General features: G+C 36.8%; 1 non-coding gene across 1 annotated transcript; it reads right to left on the bottom strand.

Moving 5' to 3' along the window:
- Positions 1-1,583: 1,583 nt before the first annotated feature.
- LOC112745416 (small nucleolar RNA R71) lies at positions 1,584-1,691 on the bottom strand. The gene has a single exon (XR_003173346.1). It is a non-coding gene; the product is annotated as a small nucleolar RNA R71 (small nucleolar RNA).
- Between the last annotated feature and the right edge of the window lie 10,866 nt (positions 1,692-12,557).

The raw sequence follows: 12,557 nt of genomic DNA on the forward strand, positions 1-12,557 counted from the left end.
TCATAGTGTTCTTGGTGTTCATCTTGACATTCATAGCATTCTTGCATGCATCACATGTTTTGATCTAAAAATTTCATGCATTGCATCTTTTTAGTGTTTTTGTCTCTCATCATAAAAATTCAAAAATCAAAAAAATATCTTTCCCTTTTCCTCTCATCAAATTCGAAAATTGAGTTGACTTTTTCAAAAAATTTTAAAAATCAAATTGTTTCTCATGAGTCAAATCAAAATTTCAATTTGAAAATCTTATCTTTTTCAAAATCTTTTTCAAAAATCAAATATTTTTCAAAATTCTTAGTTATTTTCGAAAACTCCAAAAATATTTTTCTTATTTTTGTATTAAATTTTCGAAAATAACATAAACAATTAATGTTTTGATTCAAAAATTTCAAGTTTGTTACTTACTTGTTAAGAAAGATTCAAACTTTAAGTTCTAGAATCATATCTTGTGATTTCTTGTGAATCAAGTCATTAATTGTGATTTTAAAAATCAAATCTTTTTCAAAACTAATTCCTATCATATCTTTTCAAAAATATCTTCTTATCTTATCTTTTTTTTTTTAAATTTGATTTCAAAATATCTTCTCTAACTTCCTAACTTCCTATCTTTTCAAAAGTTGTTTCAACTAACTAACTAACTTTTTGTTTGTTTCTTAACTTTTTCAAAACCACCTAACTAACTTTCTCTCTCTCTAATTTTCGAAAATATCTTCCCTCCTTTTCAAAAATTTCTTTTTTATTAACTAATTATTTTTATTTTTGATTTTAAAAAAAAAATTTCGAAAAAAATACTAACCTTTTTCAAAAACTATTTTCGAAAATCACTAAATCTTTTTCAAAAATTATTTTCGAAAATTCCCTCCTTCTCTCTTATCTTATTCTATTTATTCATTCATTAACTAACATCTCTTCCTCACATCATCACCAAATTCGAACCCCCTCTTCTATCTGTGTTCGAATTTCTTCTTCTTTTCTTCTACTAACAATAAGGAACCTCTTTACTGTGATATAGAGGATCCCTCTTCTTTTCTTGTTCTCTTCTCTTTCTTATGAGCAGGGACAGAGAAAAAGGCATTCTTGTTGAAGCTGATCCACAACCTGAAAGGACTCTGAAAAGGAAACTAAGAGAAGCTAAATTACAACAATCCAGAGACAACTTGATTGAAAATTTTGAACAAGTAAAGGAAATGGCAGCCGAACCCAACAACAATGCAAGGAGAATGCTTGGTGACTTTACTGCACCTAATTCCAATTTACATGGAAGAAGCATCTCCATTCCTGCCATTGGAGCAAACAACTTTGAGTTGAAACCTCAATTAGTTTCTCTGATGCAGCAGAACTGCAAGTTTCATGGACTTCCATCTGAAGATCCTTTTCAGTTCTTAACTGAATTCTTGCAGATATGTGATACTGTTAAGACTAATGGAGTAGATCCTGAAGTCTACAGGCTCATGCTTTTCCCTTTTGCTGTAAGAGACAGAGCTAGATTATGGTTGGATTCTCAACCTAAAGACAGCCTGAACTCTTGGGATAAGCTGGTCACGGCTTTCTTAGCCAAGTACTTTCCTCCTCAAAAGCTGAGCAAGCTTAGAGCTGATGTTCAAACCTTCAGACAGAAAGAAGGTGAATCCCTCTATGAAGCTTGGGAAAGATACAAACAGTTGACCAAAAAGTGTCCTTCTGACATGCTTTCAGAATGGACCATCCTGGATATATTCTATGATGGTTTATCTGAGTTATCAAAGATGTCATTGGATACCTCTGCAGGTGGATCCATTCACCTAAAGAAAATGCCTGCAGAAGCTCAAGAACTCATTGACATGGTTGCTAATAACCAGTTCATGTACACTTCTGAAAGAAATCCTGTGAGTAATGGGACGCCTATGAAGAAGGGAGTTCTTGAAGTTTATACTCTGAATGCCATATTGGCTCAGAATAAAATATTGACTCAGCAAGTCAATATGATTTCTCAGAGTCTGCATGGAATGCAAGCTGCATCCAACAGTACTCAAGAGGCTTCTCATGAAGAAGAAGCTTATGATCCTGAGAACCCTGCAATAGCAGAGGTAAATTACTTAGGTGAACCTTATGGAAACACCTATAACTCAACATGGAGAAATCATCCAAATTTCTCATGGAAGGATCAAAAGCCCCAGCAAGGCTTTAATAATGGTGGAAGAAACAGGTTTAGCAATAGCAAGCCTTTTCCATCATCAACTCAGCAACAGACAGAGAACTCTGAACAAAATGCTTCTAATTTAGCAAATCTAGTCTCTGATCTATCTAAGGCCACTGTAAGTTTCATGAATGAAACAAGGTATTCCATTAGAAATCTGGAAGCACAAGTGGGCCAGCTGAGTAAAAGGATCACTGAAATCCCTCCTAGTACTCTCCCAAGCAATACAGAAGAGAATCCAAAAGGAGAGTGCAAGGCCATTGACATAAGCACCATGGCCGAACCCAAAGAAGGAGTGGAGGACGTGAATCCCAAGGAGGAAGGCCTCCTGGGACGTCCAGTGATCAATAAGGAGCTTCCCTCTGAGGAACCAAAGGACTCTGAGGCTCATCTGGAGACCATAGAGATTCCATTGAACCTCCTTATGCCCTTCATGAGCTCTGATGAGTATTCCTCTTCTGAAGAGAATGAGGATGTTACTGAAGAGCAAACTGCCAAGTTTCTTAGTGCAATCATGAAGTTGAATGCCAAACTATTTGGCATTGACACTTGGGAAGTTGAACCTCCCTTGTTCATCAATGAACTAAGTGATCTGGATCAACTGACATTGCCTCAGAAGAGACAGGATCCTGGAAAGTTCATAATACCCTGTACCATAGGCACCATGATCTTTAAGGCTCTGTGTGACCTTGGTTCAGGAATAAACCTCATGCCCCTCTCTGTAATAGAGAAACTGGGAATCTATGGGGTGCAAGCTGCTAAAATCTCATTAGAGATGACAGACAGCTCAAGAAAACAGGCTTATGGACAAGTAGAGGACGTGTTAGTAAAGGTTGAAGGCCTTTACATCCCTGCTGATTTCATAGTCCTGGATACTGGAAAGGAAGAGGATGAATCCATCATCCTAGGAAGACCTTTCCTGGCCACAGCAAGAGCTGTGATTGATGTTGACAGAGGTGAAATAGTCCTCCAATGGAATGAGGACTCCCTTATGTTTAAAACTCAAGGATCTCCCTCTACAACCATGGAGAGGAAGCAGAAAAAGCTTCTCTCAAAGCAGACTCAACCAGAGCCCCCACAGTCAAACTCTAAGTTTGGTATTGGGAGGCCACAACCAAACTCTAAGTTTGGTGTTGAACTCCCATATCCAAACTCTAAGTTTGGTGTTAGAGAGTCTCAACAATGCTCTGAACATCTGTGAGGCTCCATGAGAGCCCACTGTCAAGCTATTGACATTAAAGAAGCGCTTGTTGGGAGGCAACCCAATTCTTATTTATCTAACTATATTTTTCTTTGTTATATGTCTTTGTAGGTTCATGATCATGTGGAGTCACAAAATAAATATAAAAATTGAAAACGGAATCAAAAACAGCAGAAGAAAAATCACACCCTGGAGGAGCATCTGTCTGGCGTTCAAACGCCAGAACAGAGCATGGTTCTGGCGCTGAACGCCCAGAATGGGCAGCATCCTGGCGCTGAACGCCCAGAACAAGCATGATTCTGGCGTTCAACGCCAGAAATGGTAGCAAAGGGGCGTTGAACGCCCAAAATGGGCACCAACCTGGCGCTGAGCGCCCAGAGTTGTGTGCAAGGGCATTTTACATGCCTAAATTGGTGCAGGGATGTAAATGCCTTGACACCTCAAGATCTGTGGACCTCACAGGATCATCTCAGGATCTGTGGACCCCACAGGATCCCCACCTACCTCCACTCACTCTCTTCTCTCTTCTCAATCATCCTCTATTCCCAACAAACACTCTTCCCTATTAACCCTTTACCACTCACATCCATACACCCACTACCTTCAAAATACAACATCTCTCTCCCACCCAATCCCACCTATATGGCCGAATACACACTCCCATCCAACTCCTCCATATCTTCTTCTTATTCTTCTATTCTTTCTTCTTTTGCTCGAGGGCGAGCAACATTCTAAGTTTGGTGTGGTAAAAGCATAGCTTTTTTGTTTTTTTTCCATAACCATTGATGGCACCTAAGGCCAGAGAAACCTCTAGAAAGAGGAAAGGGAAGACAAAAGCTTCCATCAAGGGTCTATAGCTCAGTGGTAGAACATTTGACTGCAAATCAAGAGATCCCTGAGATACCTCAGGGGATACATTTTCTTCCACACAATTATTGGAAGCAACTAAGGGTGGAACATCAAGAGCACTCCATCATCCTTCATGAAATCAGAGAAGATCTAAAAGCAATGAAGGAGGAGCAGCAAAGACAAGGAAGAGACATAGAAGAGCTCAAGGACATCATTAAGGTGGACTCATTCCTTGTTCTTACTTTCTCTGTTTTTCATTTTCTATGTTATGTGCTTATCTGTGTTTGTGTCTTCATTACATGATCATTAGTAGTTAGTAACTCTGTCTTAAAGTTATGAATGTCCTATGAATCCATCACCTCTCTTAAATGAAAAATGTTTTAATTCAAAAGAACAAGAAGTACATGAGTTTCGAATTTATCCTTGAACTTAGTTTAATTATATTGATGTGGTGACAATGCTTCTTGTTTTCTGAATGTATGCTTGAACAGTGCATATGTCTTTTGAAGTTGTTGTTTAAGAATGTTAAATATGTTGGCTCTTGAAAGAATGATGCTAGGAGACATGTTATTTGATAATCTGAAAAATCATAAAAATGATTCTTGAATCAAGAAAAAGCAGCAAAGAACAAAGCTTGCAGAAAAAAAAATTAGGCGAAAAAAAAAATATAGAAAGAAAAAGCAAGCAGAAAAAGCCAAAGCTCTTAAAACCAAGAGGCAAGAGCAAAAAGCCAATAACCCTTAAAACCAAAAGGCAAGGGCAATAAAAAGGATCCCAAGGCTTTGAGCATCAGTGGATAGAAGGGCCTAAAGGAATAAAATCCTGGTCTAAGCGGCTAAACCAACCTGTCCCTAACCATGTGCTTGTGGCGTGTAGGTGTCAAGTGAAAACTTGAGACTGAGCGGTTAAAGTCAAGGTCCAAAGAAAAAAAAAGAGTGTGCTTAAGAACCCTGGACACCTCTAATTGGGGACTTTAGCAAAGCTGAGTCACAATCTGAAAAGGTTCACCCAATTATGTGTCTGTGGCATTTATGTATCCGGTGGTAATACTGGAAAACAAAGTGCTTAGGGCCACGGCCAAGACTCATGAAATAGCTGTGTTCAAGAATCATCATACTGAACTAGGAGAATCAATAACACTATCTGAACTCTGAGTTCCTATAGATGCCAATCATTCTGAACCTCAATGGATAAAGTGAGATGCCAAAACTATTCAAGAGGCAAAAAGCTATAAGTCCCGCTCATTTGATTGGAGCTATGATAGTTTGGAATTTATAGTATATTCTATTCTTTTTATCCTATTTTGATTTTCAGTTGCTTGGGGACAAGCAACAATTTAAGTTTGGTTTTGTGATGAGCGGATAATTTATACGCTTTTTGGCATTGTTTTTAGTATATTTTTAGTAGAATCTAGTTACTTTTAGGGATGTTTTTAATAGATTTTATGTTAAATTCACATTTCTGGACTATACTATGAGTTTGTGTGTTTTTCGTGATTTCAGGTATTTTCTGGCTGAAATTGAGGGACTTGAGCAGAAATCAGATTCAGAGGTTGAAGAAGGACTGCTGATGCTGTTGGATTCTGACCTCCCTGAACTCAAAATGGATTTTCTGGAGCTACAGAACTCGAAATGGCGCTCTTCCAATTGCGTTGAAAAGTAGACATCTAGGGCTTTCCAACAATATATAATAGTCCATACTTTGGCCAAGAATAGACGACGTAAACTGGCGTTCAACGCCAGCCTTCTGCCCAAATCTGGCGTCCAGCGCCAGAAAAGGATCCAAAACCAGAGTTGAACGCCCAAACTGGCACAGAAAGTGGCGTTCAACTCCACAAATGGCCTCTGCACGTGCTACACTTAAGCTCAGCCCAAACACACACCAAGTGGGCCCCGAAAGTGGATTTATGCATCAATTACTTACTCATGTAAACCCTAGTGACTAGTTTATTATAAATAGGACCTTTTACTATTGTATTAGGCATCTTTGGTCTCAGTTTTATTCCATTGTTCATCTTAGGAGACTATTGATCTCGTTTAGGGGGCTGGCCATCTCGGCCATGCCTGGACTTTCACTTATGTATTTTCATGGTAGAGTTTCTACACTCCATAGATTAAGGTGTGGAGCTCTGCTGTTCCTCAAAGATTAATGCAAAGTACTACTGTTTTCTATTCAATTCTTCTTATTTCGCTTCTAAGATATCCATTCGCACCCAAGAATGTGATTAAGGTGATGATTATGTGTGACGCTCATCATCCTTCTCCCTTATGAACGCGTGCCTGACAAACACTTCTGTTCTACATGAAATAAGCTAGAATGAGTATCTCTTAGATCTCCTAACCAGAATCTTCGTGGCGTAAGCTAGAATGATGGCGGCATTCAAGAGAATCCGGAAAGTCTAAACCTTGTCTGTGGTATTCCGAGTAGGATTCAATGATTGAATGACTGTGACGAGCTCCTAACTCGCGATTGCAGGGTGTTAGTGACAGACGCAAAAGGATAGTAAATCCTATTCCAGCATGATCGAGAACCGACAGATGAATAGCCGTGCCGTGACAGGGTGCGTGAGCATATTATTCACTGAGAGGATAAGATGAAGCCATTGACAAGGGTGATGCCTCCAGACGATTAGCCGTGCCGTGACAGGGCATTGGATCATTTTCCCGAGAGATGACCGAAAGTAGCCATTGACAGTGGTGATGTATCACATAAAGCCAGCCATGGAAAGGAGTAAGACTGATTGGATGAAGATAGCAGGAAAGCAGAGGTTCAGAGGAACGAAAAGCATCTCCATTCGCTTATCTGAAATTCCTACCAATGAATTACATAAGTATCTCTATCCCTATTTTACTATATAATATTCGAAAACACCATTATCACTTTATATCTGCCTGACTGAGATTTACAAGGTGACCATAGCTTGCTTCATACCAACAATCTCCGTGGGATTCGACCCTTACTCACGTAAGGTATTACTTGGACGACCCAGTGCACTTGCTGGTTAGTTGTATCGAAGTTGTGACAATCATGAATTAAGATCAGAGCACCAAGCTTTGGAGCCATTACCAGGATTTGTTCGAGCCTGGAGATCACAATTTCGTGCACCAATAATCCATCAAACTCAGCATTCACAACAATTATTTGTCAAACAATTCACAATCCACATAATCATTCAATAGCTCTAAATCAACAATTCCAAATCACAATCTCAACCATTCCAATCACAACTTCAGCCATAATTCAACATTCACATAATCAATCAATTACTCACAACTATTATACCTATTTGTAGTTATCCAATAAACTTTGTGGGCATTCTTAAATTAAAACCGTTTAAATTAAACCCCCTACCTCGATTAGCTGAACTCGCACGAATTAACCACGATAAGCCCGCTTTTTTTGAATTCACAGCAGCAGCGACAATTTTAACGTAATCCCGCAGCAGTAAAACTCTTGCAACTAGCTATAGCATAACAGCAGCAACATCAATGACCTCAACACCAATTGTGATTGCTCAGGAGATAAATTGACAACTAGAACAAAACCATATGCTATTATAATTAGGACAAAGTATAACAGATGAACAAAATGATATAAGGTATGTGAAATATATTTTACTAGGCCATGACTGAGAGCTTCTCCCACTTCAATACCAGTCTCCTCCCGAGTTTCTCTTCTCACAGCTTCCTCCAAGCTTTCTCCTACCTAAATGCAACATGTGGATACATGCAAATTAAACTTCTACATGTGTGTACAACTGATTAAAACTATAAAAATTAGAAAATGATCCATGCAAACTTAGGCAAATTAAACATGGACTTTTTTCCTCTGAATTGCATCCATTTATTGATTGTAATTACCAACTTAATCAAGAAGAAGAAAAGAAGCAAAAAAAAAGTTGCAGCTAACAACTTAACACAACATGCTAACAATTAAACTCGTATATTACATTAATGCTTACTTTTAATCTATGAACATTCCTTTTGATGGAGAGTTCTGCACCCCCACTCAACGCCTTTATGAAATCCTCTCTAAACCCTGAACAAATCAAATACGTTACTCATTATTAACATACACACATTCATTGATTCTATTCTTTTTCACCTTGCACAGCATCTAGTTGATCAGGTGTGTAAGAGATTCTTTTTTATTATTGTTATTTATATATTTTAAAAGGAAAGTAAAAAACGAATACCTGAAAAATCAGGAAACTAAGAAGTAAGAAGTTCCCCAACGAATACAAGAAGTATGGTGATGTTGGGCATGGAATTTGCGGCAGAAACCCCCAAAGGAAAAGAGGCGAAATTTGAGGAGAAGCATTAGCGCTGGTGGCCCTGGCAGCAAGGACGCGACACCGATTCACCTCCAGGGACGGCGAGCTCCACCGGTGGCGACTGGGTGCGGTGGTGGTGACGGAAATCGGCTCCTCTTCTCTCCTTGGCTTCCGTCAATCTCTCTCAGCGTCGCTCTCCCTTTCTCCTCAGTTCGCGATTCCAACAACGGTGGCGGTCTCCATAGCTGCGACAACAAGGCGTGACAGTGACGGCGTGAGACAGCGCCCCTCCTCCTCTTCTCTCGCGCTGGCTTTCTCTCTTTTTCTTCTTGTCTGCAGTAGCGCTGACGAAGAACCCAGCAGTGACAATGAGCGACGGCCCGTGATGAGAGCGGCGACAGCTCCACGGCGACGAGCTGGGCGCGACGCCGGCATGCTCTTCTCCCTCTCCTTCCCTTCTTCTTCCCCCTGTTTCTCGTTTCCTTCCCTTTCTGAATGTGTGTGTGCATTGTGTTTTGAGTTAGGGATTGGGGAATTAGGGTTTTATTTAGGAATTTTAGAGTTAGAGTTAAATATATATGAGTAATATAATAATTTTATAAAATATTTGTGATAGAATAACAATCTAGAATTTAAATATAATATTGTAAGGATTATTTTTAGAACAGATAAAATTTTATTTATCAAGATATTTTTGAGTTCAAATAATTATTTCTAATTTAAATTATAAAGTAAACATACTAATTACATTTTATAAAATACGGTTAAATTCAAAATATCAATTACCTAAATTAAATTATATGATCTTTCATTATTTTTTCATCATAACTTTAATTTTAATTTATATAAAATAACTAATTAAAATAAAAGTTGTACATAAATATTAATTAACTTAAATCTAAAGTATTTACAAAAATTCATTTAATCATTCCTAATAAATTAATCTCTAACTCTAAGAACTCAATTTAATAAATAAATCATAATTTATTCATAATAGAAATTTTTTAAATTTAATTATATAACACTTTCATTATTAAGTTATTAAATTATTTTTTATGTTATTAAGTTTTAAATCTTTTTTTAATTTAAAATTAATAGTATTCAACTTAATTTTTTATTTATAAAATTAAATTTAAAATTTTGATATTTAAAATAAATCATATAAAATTATTATTAGTTTTTAATTATCAAAATTTTTAAAAGATAAAATATTTAAAATTATAAAAAATACATAAAAATCTTAATTAATTTAAACTCAAATGATTAAACTGTGACCAAAGACCCCTTTAGGTCCCTTCAAAACCGTGACCATAGACCCTTTTAGGTCATCCTTTTGAAAAACCGTGACCATAGACCCCTTTAGGTCACCCTCAAAACCGTGACCATAGACCCTTTTAGGTCACCCTTCCGAAAAATCGTGACCATAGACCCTTTTTGGTCATTGTAAAAAAACGTGATCATAGACACCTTTAGGTCACCCCCAAAACTGTGACCATAGACCCTTTTAGGCCACCCCCAAAACCGTGACCAAAGACCCCTTTAGGTCACACCCCAAAACCGTGACTATAGACCCTTTTAGCTCACCTTTTTTTGAAAAATCGTGACCATAGCCCCTTTTTGGTCACTGTAAGACCATAGATCCTTTTAGGTCACCCCTGAAACCGTGACCATAGACTCTTTTAGGCCACCCCCAAAACCGAAATCGTGACCATAGACCCTTTTAGGCCACCCCTAAAACCGTGACCATAGACCCCTTTCTGTCACCAAACCAAAATTGTGACCATAGACCCCTTTAGGTCACCCTTTTTTGAAAAACCGTGACCATATCCCCTTTTTTGTCACTGTAAAAAACCGTGACCATAGACCCCTTTAGGTCACTCCCAAAACCGTGACCATAGATCCTTTTAGGCCACCCCCAAAACTGTGACCATAGACCCTTTTAGGTCACCCTTTTTTGAAAAATTGTGACCATAGACCCCTTTAGGTCACCTCTTAAAACCGTGACCATAGACTCTTTTAGGCCACCCTTTTTTAAAAAATCGTGACCATAGGTACTTTATGGTCACCCTTCTAAAAAACCGTGATCATAGCTTTTTTTTGTCACCCTAAAAACCGTGACCGTAGAGGGTCTATGGTCACGATTTTTTATCGTGACCAAAAAAATCGTGGCCATAGACCCAAAATGTTGTAGTTTTTGTCTTCTCGATATCAAATTTTCTTGCCCTAAGGAATCTATATGAAAAAAAATTGAGTAAGCAACGTAAGTAACATAGCAAAATTATTTAGAAGAAGAAAAAGATTTCAAATATATACATTAGTATCAAATAAAAGAGAGTCACGGAATCAAAATTCAAAAATTAGCAAAGCAATTTCTCAGGATTTCGATTAAGAAAATAAATAATTCATCAAACACTTTGAGTGCTTGAGAATTTGAGACAATATTATCCATTAAGAGATAATAAAACTCATCTAATGTTATATCACATAGCAAAGCATTCAGGATCTGCGAATAAAAAAATGAATAAAAAGAAAAGAGAGAAGAAGAACCAGAAACTGAGAATGAGTGGAAAGAAGAGCGTACAGAAGGGATAGAATGCCGATGGAAAACACGAGCATCATTGGCGGAGGAGAGTTGACCGAAGAGGCACTTTCTCTCGATCTCAAAGGATTGTGCGTTGCAATTAGATCTGGAGATGCGTTGATGAAGGAGACGTCTTGGCTCGATCTCAGTAGCATTATGGCAGAAGCAAAAAGGAGATGAACTCTAGCAGCGGTGATGGCGGCAATGGCGGCGATGGAGATGGCAGTGGAGATGTCTATCGCGAGCTTAAGGTTTCGGTGAGCTCTCACTCTTCGGTTCTCTCTCTTCGAGTGTTTTATTGAATTTTGTAGAAATTTTAATTATGTGGTAATTGTAACAGTGGAGTTTTATTATTAGTCTGTGGGAGTTTATCAAAATGTCACATATAAAATATATTGAGGAGGTTTTTAAAAATTCCTCTTAAAAAATTTTCACAAATATATATAAATCTTGTAGTGAGTATTAAATGTTAAAAAAGTGATAAAACACACCTGCAATCGATTTAGTTTGAATTCCAATTAAATTGATCATACTTGTTAAAAATTAATTTTATTTATTTATTTTATTTTTAATAATAACAAAAATAACTGTTAATATATTTATCGGCAATTAGACTTAGTCGTCTTATACTTTATTGTTAAACTATTTTAGCAGCAATTATGCAATTGTTAGTAAAAAAATTTTTAATGACCACAAAAAATATATAATTGTCATTATAATATATAATAATAATGACAAATATAAAATTATTACAAAAATATAAATTAAATAAAATATATAATAATCATTATATTATTGGCACTAAATATAATATTTGTTGTAATGTTAATATGTCTTAGCATTTTCTTGATTTCTAAACTATTTTTTTAAAAAAAAAATTGGCTAGAGGTCTTTAAAGCCTTTTTTTTGTAATCAATTCCATCATATTTCAATACGTAAAATAAATTAAATATATTTCCGTTATTAGATTAACTTTACATCTAATCTATTTACATACGTATATGTGTGCTTCTTAATATATACGATAAAGGTGATTTTCCAGAGTACATTTTGTGTTCCACATATATCTCAATTCTGTCAGCTTTATATTTAATTTGATATGACACATTCTTCATTTTCTAATTATTATTTTTTTTATTCTTTTTATTTTGATATATGTGTTCACTAACACACACAATGACACAAGTGCCCCAGCAATACGCAACAACCAATTTTTTTGTAAACACAAGACTTGTTGGTACGAAGGAATTCCGCGTGAAAGTCATATCCAACAGTACAATGCATGTTGGTTACGTTAAGAACTTATTATTCCCATAACACCAGAAACTTCCACCTTAATGCCAAGAAATTAATTACACTAAGTTTCCCATTTCCATTTGTCGCTGGTGGGAACGTAACTTGCATGGTTTATTTCCTATGAAAGAACCAAAATTAAAGAGTTGGTTTACTTAGTTGACCTTTAACCTATGGAGGCATG

Source organism: Arachis hypogaea, chromosome 14 (genome assembly GCF_003086295.3).
Source record: "Arachis hypogaea cultivar Tifrunner chromosome 14, arahy.Tifrunner.gnm2.J5K5, whole genome shotgun sequence".
Lineage (NCBI taxonomy): Eukaryota > Viridiplantae > Streptophyta > Magnoliopsida > Fabales > Fabaceae > Arachis > Arachis hypogaea.